The sequence below is a fragment of the Oncorhynchus mykiss genome, chromosome 9 (genome assembly GCF_057628025.1).
Source record: "Oncorhynchus mykiss isolate SJ-2025 chromosome 9, ASM5762802v1, whole genome shotgun sequence".
NCBI classification, from domain to species: Eukaryota; Metazoa; Chordata; class Actinopteri; order Salmoniformes; family Salmonidae; genus Oncorhynchus; species Oncorhynchus mykiss.
Genome location: NC_143030.1, coordinates 27,979,705 through 27,988,922, shown reverse-complemented (window position 1 = coordinate 27,988,922; position 9,218 = coordinate 27,979,705).

The following is a 9,218-nucleotide window of genomic DNA, read 5'->3' as shown; positions in this document are numbered from 1 at the left end:
AGGACTTATTAGCCAGCCCTACTCAGTTTTGTATGATTTTGTTGATATAAAAATTATTAAAAGTATTGTTTTAACCATGTTCTGAGACTATACAGTGTTTGTTTACATTTACAATGTTTACAAACATTGGAGTAAAACAGGTTTATATTTTGGGTTCTCATGGAGTGTGACAGAACTAAGCTCATGAGGCATTTATATTCTTCAAGAATCAATGGTTATATATAATTTATAAATTAAAAAATGGATTGAGCAACTACAGATTGCCCCTTTAAGTCTATCAAAAGAGTGTACATTTGGGCATGTGTCCATTAGGCCTATGGATTTTTTTTATCAGCATGAATTAGATTGAGCAATTAAAGTCCCACTTTTATTCCACATGCTTGGATCCGCACTATGCAGCTGTTGCAAGAGCGCATTTGTCACTGGCTGTCCACTGGTTTAAAAAACAATGATTAATAGGCAGCCTAAAATTCTGGAATTCAACCATTATTGGGTTCAAATACACATTTAGATTTGTGAACAGACATCAACAACAACCACAATCCGTAAGGCGCAAATGGCTACATGTGAGAGCAGCAGTGTGATTCACATCAACGCTTTATGTAGATATCAATAATAAGTGATATCCGTATCGCTGTAGACTACACCACTGCTGTCATCCATGGCGTTTATTCAAATAGATTATCTTTGGATGCAGACAACAGTCGTACCATTGGAAGACATAGCTTGGACTGTAGCCTACAAAAGCATATTCCTGCACCTTTCCCGCGATCCATCAAACACATTTGGTGTGTCATCATAGTGGTCTCTGACTTATGGTCAGACTCGCTCAGGTGGAAGAAACGTAAACTTTTTTTTATCTTGTGATGAGCAGACATTTCATTCAATTATTTGTTACACTTGAGATTAAGAAATACAATTTTCTAATTTTAATATCGCTAAATTATTATGTATTTATTTGTGTGATTATTTGGGCCAAGAAATTATCTTATCCCTTCCAATATCATATCATATGATAATCTTTATGTATTTATCACCCCTAGAAATATGATTGTAATTCCATGCTCATACTAACCACGAGATGGCGATCATGTCCCACAAAGAGAAATAAACTGCTTAAAATAACTTTGGGGAAAAGGGAGTGAGTGGGACAATAGCACAGCTAAAACGATGAGACAGATATTTCACCGGATGTATAAATGTGAAGCATCCGTTTGGCTTTTCCACTCACTACAAAATGGAATATAGAAGCCCAGTGGCCGGCAGTAGGAAGAAGATGGAACGAGATGGATTTTGGCCGACATTCTGCACATTTCTTTTTATCGATTAAACTATTAATCTCTATACAGTTTTCGGTTCCCAAAACAGAAATCTGTCATCTAAAGAGTGGACAACGTTTTGTAGACTTTACCCTTTGCCAACGTTTTAAAAATCGCGTTGTTTAGGAGTGCCAACAAGAATTTAGTTATTGCATACGCGCACTTCACATAGTAGGCGTTCCCTAACGGAAATGTGCAAATATTTTCTAGAACGCGCCAATAGGATCTCTCTAGTTTGCGCTTGACTCTTTCCATCCCCTTGCTTGTTCTGCCCGCTATGACTAATTTGTTCCCGTTGGTATCGGCAGGCTGTGGTCAATCTTGGGTTAGTTATACAAATATTTGATGCTAGTAGTAATTGTATCGCGTGCACGGGTTAGTAAATGAAGAGGCTTGATGTAATCTCCCGGGAAGCTCAGTTGGTAGAGCATGGTGCTTGCAGTGCCAGGGTTCTATTCCCACGGGGGACCAGTAAGAAAAAAGTATTATACATCTATACACTCACTACTGTACATCGTTCTAGATAAGAGCGTCTGCTGAATGACAAAAAAGTAAGAGAGAGGGACTTATGTGGAGTATATTACGGGTTGGGCACAATTTTGATCGTCACATTGTGGATTATAGGGAAACTGGCTGTGTTTTTAGTGGAGGAAATTGTGGAGCATGTATGGATATTTGGGAACCGTATGACATAGAGAGGGAGATATTGTGTGAAGGGTTAGAAAGACTGGACGGGTTTGGTTGGTGTAGTGGGGAGAGGGTGTCAAGGCTCTATTTCACTTTCTTAAGAGGAACGGAAGATAATTGAAAGTAGGTAGGCCGTGGCTGACTTCACACTCCAGTACAATAGGTGGCGGTGTATGCTAATTTCAAATTGGATACGATCCGCAAACCCAATCTCAAAGAAGAATAACAATTTTGGTCAAAATGTTTGATGCAGGCCGCCGTAGATCATCCGAACACGCTTGCTGCTAAGGAAGGAACAAATGGTTTTTGAGAAGTCTTCGCGTGATCGTAACCCTGTTAGATAAGTAGTTGCTTCTGGTTATAATAGCCTGACGATATCCAGTACATAACTTAAGTTCACAAGTCACAAAAACAAGAAAAGTAATAGTAAGACTGAACAACCGTAGAATTTCGTTTGTCACTTGAGCTTGCTAGTTAAATGGCTAACCGGCGGTGATGTGTCGGTAGGTATATTGGAATGTTATTGAGCATCTTCCCATTGAAAGCCTAAAGCAGACAAAATAAGTGAGAGGAAGTACATGACACCACGAAGTCCGTTTTAGTACTTTTCCAACAGCAAGGTGTGTTGGAGCAGGTCTAAAACAAGCCTGGACACCTAGTAACTGTCCAGGAGGATTTGTTTAGGCTACAGTTGCATTTAAAAAATGAGACCAATGTAGACAAATTACTTAATTCATAAAACTACAGATAGTTTATAGAAAATGTATCTCTCTCACATTTCACCCTTGTGTGGTGTTTGGGACTGTGGGGCCCATTTTAAATGTTTACTCAAATAAAAATTATACAATTGTTTTTTTTCAACCTGAGACTCATTGGCCTTGGCTCATTTTCTGTGAAGAACATGTAAAATAACACATTTTTATATTACATATGTGGTGTTCGGGTCCACTGTGTGCCTTCAGTCTGTCTTCCTCCTCCCTGGGCCTGCTATTTCAACAGCACCAATAACCTGCCTTTCTTCCTCCCTGCCTGTCCTTTTTTCTTGCACTCTTTACCCTTTGTAGTGTGTGTGTGAAACGTCTTGCTGGAACACATTATTTTGAATTATCACAATAGAGTCGCACATTCCATATAAACTCCAATACCGATTATTGGAGGACCAAAAAAAGACGATAACGATTAATTGTCCGATTTCTATATATATATACAGTGCCTTGCGAAAGTATTCGGCCCCCTCAAACTTTGCGACCTTTTGCCACATTTCAGGCTTCAAACATAAAGATATAAAACTGTATTTTTTTGTGAAGAATCAACAACAAGTGGGACACAATCATGAAGTGGAACGACATTTATTGGATATTTCAAACTTTTTTAACAAATCAAAAACTGAAAAATTGGGCGTGCAAAATTATTCAGCCCCCTTAAGTTAATACTTTGTAGCGCCACCTTTTGCTGCGATTACAGCTGTAAGTCGCTTGGGGTATGTCTATCAGTTTTGCACATCGAGAGACTGACATTTTTCCCCATTCCTCCTTGCAAAACAGCTCGAGCTCAGTGAGGTTGGATGGAGAGCATTTGTGAACAGCAGTTTTCAGTTCTTTCCACAGATTCTCGATTGGATTCAGGTCTGGACTTTGACTTGGCCATTCTAACACCTGGATATGTTTATTTTTGAACCATTCCATTGTAGATGTTGCTTTATGTTTTGGATCATTGTCTTGTTGGAAGACAAATCTCCGTCCCAGTCTCAGGTCTTTTGCAGACTCAATCAGGTTTTCTTCCAGAATGGTCCTGTATTTGGCTCCATCCATCTTCCCATCAATTTTAACCATCTTCCCTGTCCCTGCTGAAGAAAAGCAGGCCCAAACCATGATGCTGCCACCACCATGTTTGACAGTGGGTATGGTGTGTTCAGGGTGATGAGCTATGTTGCTTTTACGCCAAACATAACGTTTTGCATTATTGCCAAAAAGTTCAATTTTGGTTTCATCTGACCAGAGCACCTTCTTCCACATGTTTGGTGTGTCTCCCAGGTGGCTTGTGGCAAACTTTAAACAACACTTTTTATGGATATCTTTAAGAAATGGCTTTCTTCTTGCCACTCTTCCATAAAGGCCAGATTTGTGCAATATTGTTGTCCTATGGACAGAGTCTCCCACCTCAGCTGTAGATCTCTGCAGTTCATCCAGAGTGATAATGGGCCTCTTGGCTGCATCTCTGATCAGTCTTCTCCTTGTATCAGCTGAAAGTTTAGAGGAACGGCCAGGTTTTGGTAGATTTGCAGTGGTCTGATACTCCTTCCATTTCAATATTATCACTTGCACAGTGCTCCTTGGGATGTTTAAAGCTTGGGAAATATTTTTGTATCCAAATCTGGCTTTAAACTTCTTCACAACAGTATCTCGGACCTGCCTTTGTGTGTTCCTTGTTCTTCATGATGCTCTCTGCGCTTTTAACGGACCTCTGAGACTATCACAGTGCAGGTGCATTTATACGGAGACTTGATTACACACAGGTGGATTGTATTTATCATCATTAGTCATTTAGGTCAACATTAGATCATTCAGAGATCCTCACTGAACTTCTGGAGAGAGTTTGCTGCACTGAAAGTAAAGGGGCTGAATAATTTTGCACGCCCAATTTTTCAGTTTTTGATTTGTTAAAAAAGTTTGAAATATCCAATAAATGTCGTTCCACTTCATGATTGTGTCCCACTTGTTGTTGATTCTTCACAAAAAAATACAGTTTTATATCTTTATGTTTAAAGCCTGAAATGTGGCAAAAGGTCGCAAAGTTCAAGGGGGCCCGAATACTTTCGCACTGAAATTGGGCGTGCAAAATTATTCAGCCCCCTTAAGTTAATACTTTGTAGCGCCACCTTTTGCTGCGATTACAGCTGTAAGTCGCTTGGGGTATGTCTCTATCAGTTTTGCACATCGAGAGACTGAAATTTTTTCCCATTCCTCCTTGCAAAACAGCTCGAGCTCAGTGAGGTTGGATGGAGAGCATTTGTGAACAGCAGTTTTCAGTTCTTTCCACAGATTCTCGATTGGATTCAGGTCTGGACTTTGACTTGGCCATTCTAACACCTGGATATGTTTATTTTTGAACCATTCCATTGCAGATTTTGCTTTATGTTTTGGATCATTGTCTTGTTGGAAGACAAATCTCTGTCCCAGTCTCAGGTCTTTTGCAAACTCCATCAGGTTTTCTTCCAGAATGGTCCTGTATTTGGCTCCATCCATCTTCCCATCAATTTTAACCATCTTCCCTGTCCCTGCTGAAGAAAAGCAGGCCCAAACCATGATGCTGCCACCACCATGTTTGACAATGGGGATGGTGTGTTCAGGGTGATGAGCTGTGTTGCTTTTATGCCAAACATAACGTTTTGCATTGTTGCCAAAAAGTTCAATTTTGGTTTCATCTGACCAGAGCACCTTCTTCCACATGTTTGGTGTGTCTCCCAGGTGGCTTGTGGCAAACTTTAAACAACACTTTTTATGGATATCTTTAAGAAATGGCTTTCTTCTTGCCACTCTTCCATAAAGGCCAGATTTGTGCAATATACGACTGATTGTTGTCCTATGGACAGAGTCTCCCACCTCAGCTGTAGATCTCTGCAGGTCATCCAGAGTGATCATGGGCCTCTTGGCTGCATCTCTGATCAGTATTCTCCTTGTATGAGCTGAAAGTTTAGAGGGACGGCCAGGTCTTGGTAGATTTGCAGTGGTCTGATACTCCTTCCATTTCAATATTATCGCTTGCACAGTGCTCCTTGGGATGTTTAAAGCTTGGGAAATCTTTTTGTATCCAAATCCGGCTTTAAACTTCTTCACAACAGTATCTCGGACCTGCCTGGTGTGTTCCTTGTTCTTCATGATGCTCTCTGCGGACCTCTGAGACTATCACAGTGCAGGTGCATTTATACGGAGACTTGATTACACACAGGTGGATTGTATTTATCATCATTAGTCATTTAGGTCAACATTGGATCATTCAGAGATCCTCACTGAACTTCTGGACAGAGTTTGCTGCACTGAAAGTAAAGGGGTTGAATAATTTTGCACGCCCAATTTTTCCGTTTTTGATTTGTTAAAAAAGTTTGAAATATCCAATAAATGTCGTTCCACTTCATGATTGTGTCCCACTTGTTGTTGATTCTTCACAAAAAAATACAGTTTTAAATCTTTATGTTTGTAGCCTGAAATGTGGCAAAAGGTCGCAAAGTTCAAGGGGGCCGAATACTTTCAGTTGATAGGCTTGAAGTAATAAACAGTGCAATGCTTGAAGCACAGCGAAGAGCTGCTGGCAAACGCAGGAAAGTTCTGTTTCAATTAATGCTTACAAGCCTGCGGCTGCCTACCACCGCTCAGTCACTGCTCTATCAAATCATAGACTTATTTATAATATAACACAGAAATACGAGCCGTAGGTCATTAATATGGTCAAATCCGGAAACTTTAATTTAGAAAACAAAACGTTTATTCTTTCAGTGAAATACGGAACCGTTACATATTTTATCTAATGGGTGGCATCCCTTAGTCTAAATATTGCTGTTACATTGCACAACCTTCAATGTTATGGCAGATTAATTACGGTCTTTGTTAGGAAGAAATTATCTTCACACAGTTCGCAACGAGCCAGGCGTCCCAAACTGCTGCATATACCCTGACTGCTTACACAGAACGCAAGAGAAGTGACACAATTTCCCTAGTTAAAAGAAATTCATGTTAGCAGGCAATATAAACTAAATATGCAGGTTTAAAAATATATACTTGTGTATTGATTTTAAGAAAGGCATTGATGTTTATGATTAGGTACACATTGGTGCAACGACAGTGCTTTTTTCGCGAATGCGCTTGTTAAATCACCCGTTTGGCGAAGTAGGCTGTAATTCAATGATAAATTAACAGGCACTGCATCGATTATATGCAACGCAGGACAAGCTAGGTATACTAGTAATATCATCAACCATGTGTAGTTAACTAGTGATTATGTTAAGATTTATTGCCTTTTATAAGATAAGTTTAATGCTAGCTAGCACCTTACCTTGGCTCCTTAATGCACTCACAATCTCCTCGTGGACTGCAATGTAATCGGCCATAATCGGTGTCCAAAAATGCCAATTACCGATTGTTATGAAAACTTGAAATCAACCTCTAATCTGGATAGCGTTGAACCCAGATTTGAACAGAGGGAAGCTCCAGCGGAAACGTCTCTTTCTCGAGGAGCTGGGCTAGGCATTGGTAAGACCTCAAATCCATAGGAGGCAACATATCCCAAGGACCCTAGCTTCTGCAGCCATCGTGAGGAAGATGCTGGTTCCCCATCCGCCTGACCCACAGAACCAACAACTCCAATACTGGAAGTAAGTGTGAGTGATGACGTGTGTCTGACTCTCCTACCTCGGCCTGCTGTGTGTGGTGAGTGAGATGTTAGTAAAATTCCTGAACTATGTATTTTCATAATTCTAGATTGCAGCCGGAAGCAACAAGAAGAAGCGCTGCGATGTGTGTGGACCCAAGAAGGACAGGAAGACACAGTACACATGCGTCAAGTGCAAGAAATACATTTGCAACACACACTCAGTAAAACTCTGTCCCTCATTGTGATGTGTAGACTGGCGTTAATTTGTGTCCAATGGGGCTCATTTATCATTTCCATAAAATACTGTAAGTAAATTGTCCTTCCAATTTGTTCAGTTCAAAGCAATAAATATAAATAGTGATGGAAACATTGTTTCATTTATATTAGTTCCAGATAAACATGATTTATTCCACCCATGTTGATTTTTAATAGCGCTTTTATTGATAAATGTGATCTAGCAGAGGTAAATGGCAAATGTTAACCATGTTATATTGCTTGTAATTAACATAAGTTGACGTCTATGTATTTTAAAACCCCAATAATGTTGTGGGTCCATCAGACCTGCATACATTTGGGGAAAAACAAAAACATGAACACCACACAAGTGTTAAAAGGCTTTATTGGCATGGGAAACATGTTTACATTGCCAACGCAAGTGAAATAGATAATAAACAAAAGTGAAGTAAAGAAATGTACACTAAACATTACATTCACAAGTTCCAAAAGAATAACATTTCAAATGTGTCTCTATACAGTGTTGTACTGATGTGCAAATAGTTCAAGTACAAAAGTGGAAATAAATCAAATATAGGTTGTATTTACAATGGTGTTTTGTTCTTCACTGGATTCCCGTTTCTTGTGGCAACGGGTCACATCTTGCTGCTGTGCTGATGGCACACTGCTATTTCACCCAATATATATATATATATGGACGTTTATCAAAATTGGATTTATTTTCAAAATCTTTGTGTGTCTGTGTAATCTGAGGGAAAAATGTCTCGATGGTCATATATTTGGCAGGAATTAAGTGCACGTCCAGTTTCATTCTCGTTTTGTGGGAAGTGTGCACATAGACTGTCTTCTCTTGAACCAGGTCTTCCTTTGGGCAGCCTTTCTCAATAGCAAGGCAATACTCACGGAGTCTGTACATACTCAAAGATTTCCTTCATTTTGGGTCAGTCACAGTAGTCAGGTATCCTGTCACTGCGTACACGCTGTTTAGGGCCAAATAGTGTTTGCTCTGTTTTTTTTGTAAATTCTTTCCAATGTGTCAAGTAATTATCTTTTTGTTTTCTCATGATTTGGTTGGGTCTAATTGTGTTGCTGTCCTGGGGATTTGTGGGGTCTGATTGTGTTTGTGAACAGAGGCCCAGGACCAGCTAGTTTAGGGGGCTCTTCTCCATGTTAATTTCTCTGTAGGTGATGGCTTTGTTATGGAAGGTTTGGGAATCGCTTCCATTTTAGGTGGTTGTAGAATTTAACAGCTCTTTTCTGGATTTTTATAATTAGCGGATATCGGCCTAATTCTGCTCTGCATGTATTATTTGGTGTTGTAAAGTACACAGAGAATATTTTTGCAGAATTCTGCATGCGGAGTCTCAATTTGGTGTTTGTCCTTGGTTGTTGACCGGATCCCAGACCTCACAGCCATGAAGGGCAATGGGTTCTATAACTGATTCAAGTATTTTTTTTAGCCAGATCCTAATTGGTATGTTGAATTTTGTTCCTTTTGCCTTGACTTTTCTCTCAGATCGTTCATAGCTTTATGGAAGTTACCTCTGGCGCTGATGTTTAGACCAAGGTATGTATAGTTTTGTGTGTGCTCTAGGGCAACAGTGTCTAGAT